Genomic DNA, 12,677 nt, shown 5'->3' on the forward strand with positions numbered 1-12,677 from the left:
CGTGGGGCCCCTGGGGGCCCCTGCACTGCCCATGCCGCTGGCATGGGCAGTGCAGGGGCCCCCTAACAGGGCCCCATAATGATTTTCAGTGTCTGCTTTGCAGACACTGAAAATCGCGACGGGTGCCACTGCACCCGTCGCACCCCTACAACTCCGCCGGCTCCATTCGGAGCCGGCTTCATAGTTGAGGGGGGTTTCCCGCTGGGCCGGCGGGCGGCCTTCTGGCGGTCGCACGCCGGCCCAGCGGGAAAGCCAGAATGGCCGCCGCGGTCTTTTGACCGTGGTGCGGTCATTCGGCGGTTCCCTCCAGGCGGGCGGCTCCCGCCGCCCGCCGGGGTCAGAATGACCCCCAAAGTGCCGCCTGGATTGATAGCCTGGTAAGTAGTCTGCAGATGGCCTGTGAGAAGGGGGGCTATATACTGTCCCCACTTCTCCTCTGGCCAATTCGCCATACTGGCAACCCTCTCAAAATTTGTGAAGAAACCGTCAGGGTCCTCTGGTTCTTGGTAACGCTGTAGTACACTACTTGGTACATTGGGGTGTACTTTTGTATGGGCGATTGTGTCGGTAAGTTTCCCCAGGGCCGTCTCGTGTACCAGCTGGTTGTTTGCCATAATTGTTGCTTGACTCTCCAGGGCTGTCTGTAACGCCTCACATTCTTCTTTAGCTTCTTTCATCTGCTGTTCCCATACCAGTTGGAGGTGCTGCTGCCCTTCTGCCAACTGGGATATCATATCGGCCATGGTTGCCTTTTCTTCCATGGTGGTCCTTCAAATCCCACTACTGACACCACTTGTGACTTACTCAGCGAATATGGAATACTCGTAGTCGGTTGCCGGTGAGTTATATATGATTTTTATTGATAGATAATAGGATAGAGTCTCTCTGTTGATTCTCCTCCTTTGGCTCTGGTTATTCTCCTGTTTTCTTTCTTCTAGCTTTTTAGGATGTTGTTATCTTGGACTGCTCTTCTCAGTCTTCTCTTTGGTTCCCTTCGTCTCACAGGTTCCCCGGGAAACGCATGAGGAGAGACAGAAAGATATAACGGTAAGGGTTTTGATTATATGTTCCTTATAATCTTCCTTTCGTCTATCTCTTCCCCTGTCTTTCCTGTCCTGTTTCCCTCTTGCTTTTCAGACCTCTGTTTTCTCGCCTTCGTTCCTCCTGAACTGTTTCCTCGTATTTCCTCTTCTCTCTTGTCTGTCGTAGTCGGCTTTTCTCTATTCTACCTTCCTTTAGTCTCCTCTAATCTTGGTTCTCTCTTTCTGGGAAGTGTCTCTTCTTACTTTAGTTTTTTCCCTTGTCCTTCTCCTACTTTAGCCAACAAGCCTGATATCTTTTTCTATACGGTTTGTGACTCCCCGTGTTCTGCTTTCAGTGCTGCTTCGTGCCTTAGTGCTTTATCCTGTTCAGTGCGTTAGTGCCCCCCTATAATTATGCTTCTCGTATAAGTGCCCCAGCAAACGCCCTCTCTCCCCCTCGCCTTTCACCCTTTTTTTTTCCTCCTCGTCGCCCTCACGCTCCTTAGGGCTCTGTTCTCATGCACCTGGTATTGCCACGCTTCTCAAGAAGCATGGCGGGCGATAGCGCTTCATTTCCCTGGGTTTTCACAATGCTATGGATTCCGTCCGTGGTGTTTGGTTCCCGTCGCTGGGTTAGAATCCTCACTTCGGACCACGGGCTTCCCTCAACCTCACGATCGTCTGCTGCACTGCCTCCTGTCTTGTACTCCACGTCCTCCCGGTCGTCTTCTTCTCCTCCTCGCTCGCGCTCCGTTTCCTTCTGGTCGTCTTCTTCTCCTCCTAGCACGTCGTCCGCGTGTACTGACGCTGCTTGTTTTGACCTCCTGGCTTCCTGCGGCTGGAATGGAACCAGCGAATCACGGGGAGGAAACCAAGGAAGGCCGAGAGTAGGAATGGCAGCGACAGCACAAGTCCGGTTCCTGTGCGGGCGGGGCACACTCAGCCCGTACAGGGACTATTGAACATAGAATTGACCAATAAAACATGGGGTTTAGTCTAGGAAATGTTTCAGATGCAAAAAAAGATTTTATACTGCTTAATTTGAAAATCTTGATTTTTATCGAGCCTCTAATCAGTGCTGCATTTGCTTAATATGTGGAGATTCTACTGTTAGCCCGATCTGTGTCTGTGTTAACTTTAAGAGGCTGATCCACAGAGATGTGGAACGGTTATGCATGAAAGAGATGGAGAGGTTATCACTTGTCTATATTTACCTATTAAATAGAATGAGATCTCTCAACCACCAACCTAGGTGACATGCTTCATCATTGGTTTGGTCCTCATCCGGATACCATTACTAGTGATCTGGACGGGCTTCATTACCTTGGAGCTCTTAAAGGAGATCTTTTGTGAATTGAAATTGATACAGACAATGTAATTCACAATACATACACCTAACATTACCCATAAGTAAACCCTCATTATGCATGGTAAGGTTAAAAGGATCTGGAATCTATTGATGATACCTCTCCTTAATAATAAATCATACACAGGTAACAACTTTGCTTCATCTCTTTCAGGCAAAACGGTTAACACCTCAATGAGGATCAGGGGCCTAATGAACGGAGCCATGTTGCAGTTATAAAGCCTGCAAATCGGAAAATCACAGGGTTTGTGACCACATTTTTAAAATAAACTAAATCCATTTTGCAATTCAGTAAAATGTTGCCAGATTTAAGGTGTAATTAATGTCTATTAAAGGGGAGTGTTCAGGATGTCCCTTCCAAATAGCTCGTTGTGATGGTTTGCATCAGTGCTTTGCAAACTTAAACCAGTTACAAAACTTAGAAAAATTGGTAATTTCTGAGTTGGATTGAAAACACCAGTGCCGTAACCCCCATGGTTCGGGGGGCCCGAGCTCCAAGAGGCCCCCTCAGCAAAATTGGTAGGTGGTGGGTTGGGAAGGAGGGGGCCACTTCGGTGTGCTTTGCAGCAGGGGGCCTTCAAGTTTTGTTGCTACCATTGGGTAACACATTTGCAAAAGGGATGGATGCCCTTCAGATGCCTTCCCCTTTGTGGATGCAAAAAAAAGGTTTGTGTGAGTGTAGGCCCACGGGACCACTGCCAACTGTCAGACTTAAAAACCCCGAAATTGTTTTTTTAAAAAACAAGCCCAGATTCCATTGGGGAAAAAAGGCTGCATTAAACATGTTCATCTTATTTAAGTGAAATCACAAACATGTTGGCCTGCTGACCCGAGCAGACCACCATTACTGTGATGATATCCAAACATAACGAGTCACAATTTGTGACCTACTTAATGAATATTGTTGAGGAAAGTCGGACTACAAACCGCTACGATTCATAATTGCATGCACTGACATGACTACAAAGGTCACAAAATTATTTTCCTTCCCCCGTTAAGTTAGTGCACAATTTGCGACCATTTTTGGCAGAAGGAAATTTCGTACACCTGGCCCCTGGTTCTTAGAGTTTGAAATGTCTATTGATTAGTATTCATTGATGGGACAGCACACTTCAGTCTGCCCGCTTTTCTCTTTTCCTTGTGCTGTTTTTGATAAAGTCAAACGTCTGTGTTTCATTACAGCAGTTCCCTCCTGTGAACATGCTGTCTCCTGGCAGCGCCTTCTCATTTTTCTCTCATCCAGGGCTCCATAACTGTACCCTGGCAGGTGTGGTGAAACCCCTACTTTTTTTGGAGAGGGGGTCATATTTGCCTTTTTGCAGGAAAGGAGAATGAATTTATATTTCCCATCACACTCTTTGACTTGGACATACAGAAGTTATGGGGTATTTTAAATCTAACATGCCCTCATGAATAGCAGTAGAAAAATAACTCATTTAGAAACCAAAACGAGAGACACGAAGCAAAGGAAAATGTATTTATTGAAAATTAGGTGCACTAAACTGCCAATTTTTCACTCACCTGAAATCTTAGAATAAAAGTATGCTAAATGTACTGAACATGGCTTTTTCGAAATGTTATAGTAGATCATGAGAAGTCTATTTTGCCAAACCAGCATCTTCACATATTTTATTCAGATAATGAACATGGCTTCTGATTTACAATATTTGCTTTCAGCAAACAGGATATATTCATTATGCTCTCCCACAGGCAGTGGGCGGCTAAAGTGTGGTTATTAGCAATGTAAAGACATGCTTTTGCAGCTTTCTTCAAATCTTCAGAATGCTTCAAAAACAGATGTTGTTCGGTGCTCCATTTCACTAACCTTTAAATATCTATTATTTATGCTACTTCTATCAAACCTAGCGTTCTATTTTGTACCGCATTGCTACTTAGCCATATTGTAATTTTTGGAAAGAAACGAATCAAGGTTTTTAAAGTTGTCGATCTGGGTAGTTTTCGGCAGCACTGCTTCCTGTCATTGACTGATGATCAACTATACCTCTGCAGGTTCTGATTGCTACAGCGGGGAACAGATGGGCTGTCAGCAGCAAGAGACTTAAAATCAATGAGCTGATGAACCGCTAGGAAGACACCTGCAAGCCGCTGAGTGTGTGCAAGGCATAGGGGAAGCCAGCAAGCGGGGGGGGGGGGGGGGGGGGGGGCGTGGCGGGTGTCCAGGGGCTGGAGGGCTCAAGGCCACAAGAAGACAAAGTACTGCTTAGGTCCAACACGTATTTTCTAAGAAAGTCCTTGTGGAGCGACGCCATGACACTAGTGCCTTTCTGACAAAAATATATAACTGAGGTATCTTGAGAGCCTACCCACGAGGAACAATGGAGAGAGTGTTTTCCAGTAGCTAATAAATATACCTAGCGGTATGCTTAGGGCTTTTTGCACAGGTAGTAATTTAGGAACGCGAGATTTCTTGTCCCTAGGCCACTTACGTCTCAGATAAATCTTTTTTTTTGTATTTTGAGTTCTAAGTCTGTATAATTGGTAATCCTCACATTCATAATGTTGGACGGCGTGGAAGTCCCGTGTCATTCACATAGAGAAAATCTCAGGGAATTCACAGAACACAGTTGTCCAGGGAAGAGTATTTAATCATTTGAAAGGTATTGTCTTACATATATAGCTGATAACAATTCCGCCTCTAAACATACACTCACTATAAGAGCAGAAAACGAAAACGTTCTATTTTTTTGTTTTACTATTTGAATGTAGAGTTGAAATAAGAAGCCACAGTGGCCAGATCACCGCTTCTACCGGGCAGCACATGCTCAGATATGAAATGATATGATTACGCCTCGGAAGCATTATAGCCATTCAACTCTGCCCCTGAGGGCACAAGTGTTTGCTGCCTGACATAAGCCATAACACAACACGGCTGACTTGCAAATGGCAATTTCCAATGAGCATTACATAGTAAATTAGGATACGCCTCTGACACTCCGTCCCACCTTTCTTGCTTCCAAATGCTTCCATCACGATTGATGTTTCAGCAGGATACAGAGCTATTTTGTGATCTCCTGGGGGATCCCTAATATGTTTCTTGAACCACAAGTTACAGTAAGGAAAAGAAACCGGTACCCAATATTTTCTTGCCTCTTCTTTATCACACTGCAATGTAGAACCTGTCTGTTCTTTCTGCTTTTGGTGCCCTTAGGGGGAAGGGTATGCCCAGACGTTAGTCCTGTGCTCACTGTGCCACTGGATTCAAGCTAGCCTAGCTGATGAGGGGGGATACATCGAAACCGATCTGGCCTGGCAGTTCGGGCTGGACATTTCCCATGGGGAGCAGGGTCAAAACTGATTTGCATATGGCTGGGTCCAAACTGGAGTGTCGTGGTGGGCAAAAAAATGATGGATTAGGTACCCTGGTATTGAGATACTAAGGGTAGGCCCCTGAGGGCAACAGCACAGATTGTGCCACCCTCGAGAGCCATGCATCCAGAAGCACCCAGCATTGCCAAGGCAGGCTGAGTGTCCTGGTGCAACCCTACATAGCCTGTGTGCCCTGTCCTCTACACACTGCATGAAATATAGGTGCATCCCCCCTATGGCAGGCTTTCCAGCAGGGTGCACTATACTCTATGTGTGGGCATAGATGCATGAGCAATATATCCCTACTGTATCCTTGCCAAACCTAAGACACAGTAAGTGAACAGAGCACCCATTTTAAATGCATGTGCTTGACACTGGTTAGTACAATTTTCACAACTACATGATGGCTACTCTGAACCCTGGGTTGTTTAGTATCAACCATCTCACAATCATGAATCCAAACTGGGACCAGTATTGGATTTATTGTAAAATGTACCCGGGGAGAACTTAGCAGTGCGCCCTGCAAAAAGCTAACTACCTTTGCATGTTTTCTGGCCGGTTACAACCAGTCAGCTACCAACAGACAAGATTCTGGAACCTTGGTGTGAGAGATCCTGCTCCCTGGGTCCCAGAACAAAGCCCTTCCTAGGCAGAGGTGCTATCACACCTTCCCCAGGGATGTGCACTCACCTGCTAGGAAGTTTCAAAGGGCTTACTGCCCTTGCAGCTCAATCCCAAAGCCTGCTGTTAGTAGCAGATGGCTGCCCCCATTGCAAACCCCCACTTTTGGTGGGAATAACGGCGGGAAAACACACAGAACAGGACAGGAGTGGTCAGCCCCAGCTTTCACCACTCCTGAGGTGTTGCATGCACGCTGATGGCTCAATTTCATTTTCCTCCATCTTGCATGAAAAGAAAATAGCCAATCAGGCATAGGGAAGTGACCTCTTCCCACAGGAAGCGGTCACTTAGTGGGTGTAGCCACCATAAGGTAAATGACCCATTGGTCATTACTAGGTACTCCCCTAAATGCCCACTAAATACAGTATTTAATGGGCACCCCTAGACAGAGAATCAGATTCCAAGGACAAAAGGAAGACCTGCAACAAAGAAGACCCAAGGTTCGAAAACCGAAGTCCACCTGCACCGAGAAAAAAGCACCAAACCCTTCCTGCTGCACCCAGGACTTGACAATTGCCGTTGAGGGGTTGCTTGGACATTGGATGGACTCTACAAACCCCCAGAGGACCTCCACACTTCTGCAAATCACCAAAGATCTCCTTCCAGAGTGAAGGCATCACTCTCCTGCAACAGGTACCAGAACACCAGTGAAGTCCACCTTACTGACTGCCTGCTGACCATAAAACAGGACACTGTAACAAGACCAAATACCATACAATGGACTGTGAGGACAAACCCTGCAAATGTGCCAAGTTTGGTGGCACTGCAACCTTCAGTGGCCAAACCGGGCAATAGCCCAAGGTACTGGTCACCTAATGTCGAACACGCAGAAGTACAGTCCACTGGGGACTGAAAAACAACCAGGAGGAAGCCCAAGTCAAGGTACTTCAGAAAAAACCAGGACCTCCCACCAGAGTGCCTCTGCTGACCTGCAAGCAAGCCTCAACATGACCTTTCTCTTGCTTCCAAGGGCACCTCGTTGCATTGCTCCTGGCTTACCAATTCACTCTGCACCCACTTGCCCTGCAATCTGCACTGGAGATCCAGCAGTGCCGTAAGGGCCCCCCACCCCTTATGACCTCAACGTGCCAAGGGGACCCACCAGACTCACCTTAAAGTCCCCCTTTGCAGTGCTTTTCCAAGTGGTCCTCCACAGTGTCCTTGAACTACCTTCAATGAATTTCTGGGCTTTGCTACTGCCAAAACCGGGAGATGCCTGAACTTCTACAGCTGGTCCCAAAGGCCCACAGATGAACTTGACATACCTGCAGAAGGAGGCATTGGTAAATGCATTGCCTGATTTTATATGCATTTTTGAAGTATTTCTCAGTTGATTCCTATGGTGCGTAATTATGCACAGAACTAAGACATTTTCTAAACTTCAAATATTCATAACGTAAAATGTACTTACTCAAATTTGATGATCTTAGTCTTAAAAATGTTATTAAAAAATCTGAAGTATTTTTGTAAATTGGTCTTGAGTTATTCTTTTGTGTGTGTGTACTGTGAGTATAACAAATGCTTTGCACTTCGCAAAGATTAACTTAGCTGCCTGACCAAGCTATCATAAAAATTAGAGCATTAGGTGGTCTAGTTTTTACCTCTGTAAAGCAATGTGTGGTTGCCCAGGCCCTCTACACAGTGTGCCTGGTGTTGCACTCTTCATAAAGGGCCAGCCTCCTACAGGCGTGGTGGGCAAAAAATATGATGTTAAGATCTAGAACTTTGCGATTGGGGTGACTGTTTGTGTTGTTCAGCATTCCAACCATCTTCTGTTCTTTTTGATTTTCTTGCCCAAAGTGGGAAGGATTTTCCCAGACGTGGGTCCCGTGCTCCCTGCACCAATGGGTTCAATCTAGCCTGGATGATGAGGGCTGATACCCTGAAACTGGTCCCAGGATGCTTTTTTCCAGTCCAGGGAGGACCTGACCTGGCCGCTCAGGCTGGACTGTTCCCATGGGAAGCAGAGTCAAGGCTGGTTTGCATATGGCTAGGTCAAAACTAGGTTGGTGTGGAGGGCAAAAAAATGATGGATTAACCCTAGATTTTAGTGAATGGGGGGTGAATGTTTGCATTATTCAGCATTCTATCCATCATCTGTTCTTTTTAATTTTGTCACCCTAAGTGGGAACGGTTTGCCCAGACTTTTGGACCCGTGCTTACTGTGCCACTAGATTCAAGTTATCCTGGCTGAAGAGGGGTAATACCCCAAAATCGGGCCCAGGGTGCTTGTTTCTGGTCCAGGGAGGACCTGGCCTGGCAGTTCCAACTGGACTGTTCCCAGGGGAGCAGAGACTAATTTGCATATGGCTGGGACCAAACTGGTGTGGCATAGTGGGCAAAAAACATGATGGATTAAACCCAGATCTTTGTGAATGAGGTGTATGTTTGCAAAGTTCAGCATTCCGTCCATCATCTGTTCTTTGTGCTTTTGTTGCCCGACATGGGAAGTCTATGCCCAGACGTGGGTCCCTTGGTCACTGCACTACTGGCTTCAAGATAGCCTGGCTGATGAGTGTGATATCCCAAAATGGTTCCCAGGATGTTTGTCTCCCATCCAGGTAGTACCTGACCTGGCAGTTCGGGCTGGACTGGTCCAGGAGGAGCAAAGTCAGGACTAATTTGCATACGGCTTGGTCCAAACTTGGGTGGAGTAGTGGTCGGAACAGGAAAAAGGACTCGATGGGGCATCCACAGTTGCAGCAGTAGCCTGGCCGAGCTGAGCCACGGACTAACCAGGACCCACCAGGACTCACCAGGACCCACTAGGAGTGGACCCGTCCCAGACCCACCCACGGCAGCAAACCACAGTGGGTCACGGGCAGCGGGTCACGGGTCGCGCAAGGAGTGACAAACCATGGAGTGGAGCGCAGGAGCGTGGGAGAGCTGAGGACAGGACGTGGGTCCCCGCTCCACCCGCTCCATCCACTGCGGTCCTACTGCTGCACCGCCTCAACGCACATTGAAGTGCCAGCCGGATGGCATGGAACCAAGCCAGAACCCACTACCACAGCAAGTAAGCGCCTGCCTGACCTGACCTGTCCTGACTTGTCCTCACCCACCTGACCTCCTCCAACAAGTGCTCCAGCCCCATCCCTGAAGCTTGGCTCCCTCCTTCCCACTTTTCCCACTCCGTCCCCTCCCACTCCCTCCTCTCCTGAGGGGAGCATAGTGAGGTAGGTGAGGCAGGGAAGGGAGTGTAGGGATGTTGTGGTGAGGGGAGGCACAGGAGGAGGGTGGGTGGCACGTGGATGGGGGAAAGCGGGGAAGGCAGGAGGGGGCAGTGTCGGTTCTGAGAGACCAGGACTTGGACTACGACTTGCACCAAGAAAAGCAACTTAACAAAGCAATATAACAAGGCAAGAGGAGCGCTTGCTAAGTTGCACAGTGCTGAATACTACTGAATGCAACTTGAAATTTGGACACCACATCACTACAGCACCACAGCACTACAGCAGGTCAGCACTGTTTTGTGTTCTGTTTAGTGCAAGCACGGCAGCCATAGGTGGCTGCTGCTAAGGGAGAGCCCCGGTCCCACATGGAGGCGGCCCAGCCAGGTCTGGGTGCCGCTTGTGGAGGAGAAGTGGTGAGACCCGCTCACCACCGGAGCATGGCTGCAAGACTCTTGAGGCAGTGGGAGCCAGAAGTGAGGGGGCTTTTGTCTCAATTCCGGCCTCAATCCCACACTTGAGTATCGACCTATAGGACTTTCAGGATCCAACAGCAACGGGAATTTTCATCCATTCATCCACTCAAGCTCACTAAGACTGTTTAAGCACCCTGCAGGGTATAGTAGCATGCTCGTGCCCTACCTGCCCTCCCTGCTCTGAGGTCTTCAGTAACAAACCCTAAATCAATAGGACCATAAGCAACAATAGTACATAAGGCCTGGGTTGAGGGTGTGGCAGGGGGTGCTCATTGTACTCAACCGTGAGGGCGAGGTGGCAAGAGGCAACCAGCAAGAGGCGAGTGGTAAAGGGCCATTAAATCGCTAGCGAATCACTAGTGAACCAATAGGATCCAATCTAATCTTATATATCTCCATCTATTATCATGTACTAACATTGCAAAGCCATACGACCCACTTGAGCAAGCTAATTGAACTAGTTGTGCAACAAGCAGGCCTAGCAGATCAATCAAGCCCATGACGCTTCTGGAAGGGGGGCAGACACATAAGACACAGAAACAAGCACGGGAGCCAAGACAATAACCCCTATACCTACCGCGATTACCAACATAAATTTCACTAGGTAATCGGAAGTGTTGGAAACAGTGGCAGAAGGCACAGAGGGTGTAGAATCAACAAGAAAATTGGAAAGGAGATAGAGCTCTCAAAATATTCAGAGCTGGAAACCAGCACACAGGATCTTTACCACCCGCAGGGCTCGTAGAAAGACGAGAAGGCAATCAGATATAGCACAACACATCCCACTTGGGCACATGATTGACTACTCAAGCATGAGCAAATTTGGATTGGAGAAAGTGGACGAAAGAGGCTGCCTCACCTGTCCTAGCGCTGTAGTCCCCATGGGGATCAAAGTCATTGCTAATGAAATTATGGATACTACAAAAATTAATAGTTCGATGGAAAAGACAAGGGTCTTAATCCTAAGGTTGCCCAATCACACACAGCCCAGAAGGATCATAAGACAGGACTCAAACGAAAGGTTCTGAATACAAAGAAATCATTTATTCATAACTTTTTTACAAGAGCAAGGAGGGGAGCAAAGGAACCCAACGACCCTGTGCCTAATGAAACCACATGAATGGTCCTTCACAACAGACCTCCCAATCCTATATTGGATGCTCCATATAGCTGACCAGGATGTGTTAGAGGCACAATAAGCTCCAGCCTGGATGCCTCAGTAATTGGTGAATTGCTAGATCTGGCAGACACCACAGATACTACAAGGAGCGAAAGTAACAATTTCCTCAACAATCTTGGCAGCCTACCTAGCTCCAATGTTTACTTAGCGGGCCATGACTGTGGTCCCAAGGAAACTAGAGCAGCTTCCTCTGCATGGACCTGCCACGATTTGGCCAAGGGGAAGCCCGATCCTGTAGATAACAATGCCAAATAGCGGCAGAGATTCACCAGCCGGAGGATTCAACAAAAGAGAATACCTATGTGCATGAAAGCCTAGGCAATAGTCAATCCTGCTCTACCCCTCAACAAGGCACAAAGGAAAAGCCCTTGGCATCCTTTTTGACACTAGAATTGGATGCGTGGGTCTCTCAAGAACCCAGCGCGGAAATGCCAGGAAGCAGCAATGAGACGAAGGGGAGGCTAGAAGTATCTACGGGGGAGGAAAATCAGCTAAACAAAGAAAAGGGACCCGGGGGTAGACCAGATCACATTATAAATATGCATCTCTCCTTGCAGCAGTTAAAGCACTTACTTGGCAATAACATAAGATGGAGATCCATCTAGAAATTACCCACATGTTGGGCCAAAGCGTACTTGCACTTGACAATAAATGTAATCTATTAAGTGGTAAGAGAGACAAACTGGGCAACGTATGGCAGGTTGACAATTTGTCTAAAGGAACCCACAATGACAAAATAATAGACAAATTATCAACCCTGCCATAGCTACTAGCTAGTCTCATTTAACATTGCAAAACTGGAGATGAACCCAACAAAATGGAAAGGGCACCCCCCAGTGGAAAAGCAGTGGATCACGGTGCCCTTTCAACCTACCTATAAAAGGGGACCCTCTGCTTCTACCGAATCAGTACTTGGAAGGGAAACCTCAACACTCACAGAAGTCTGATACCAGGAACAAACAACAACTAACAAGAAGACAGAAGAAGAAATTGAAAAAATCTCTCAAAGTTGCAAAAAAAACAAGCAGGTTGAACCACATAGGAAAGGCATCACAAGCCTCAGGGTTAGGCCCGTTCAGCTGGAGACCTATCCAATCTTTCAGCAGAGACGACCATCTACTCTGGCTCCCGAAATTTGCTCCAACGTACATACCATTCCAGATCCTGGTGGGGACTTTGGTGGAAAAGGAAAAAACAACCCTCAAACGGGCAAACATAAGGATAGTAGCAGCACAACCCAGGCTGCAGGGGACAGAGTAAGCTCCTTCTTGGGGCTCCACAATGACGAAGGCCATGTAAGGGTCACAAAGGTCTCAACCACAAACAAACAGGTATCCTCACAGTCCGGTGTTATAGAACCTGCATTGGAGATAGAACAATTACGCATGGGTGAGGATGGCAACGCTTCCCCGGGAGGGGACCCCCCAAGAAGAATCCTATGAATTATAAGCCTTT

This window comes from Pleurodeles waltl, chromosome 3_1 (assembly GCF_031143425.1).
Source record: "Pleurodeles waltl isolate 20211129_DDA chromosome 3_1, aPleWal1.hap1.20221129, whole genome shotgun sequence".
Lineage (NCBI taxonomy): Eukaryota > Metazoa > Chordata > Amphibia > Caudata > Salamandridae > Pleurodeles > Pleurodeles waltl.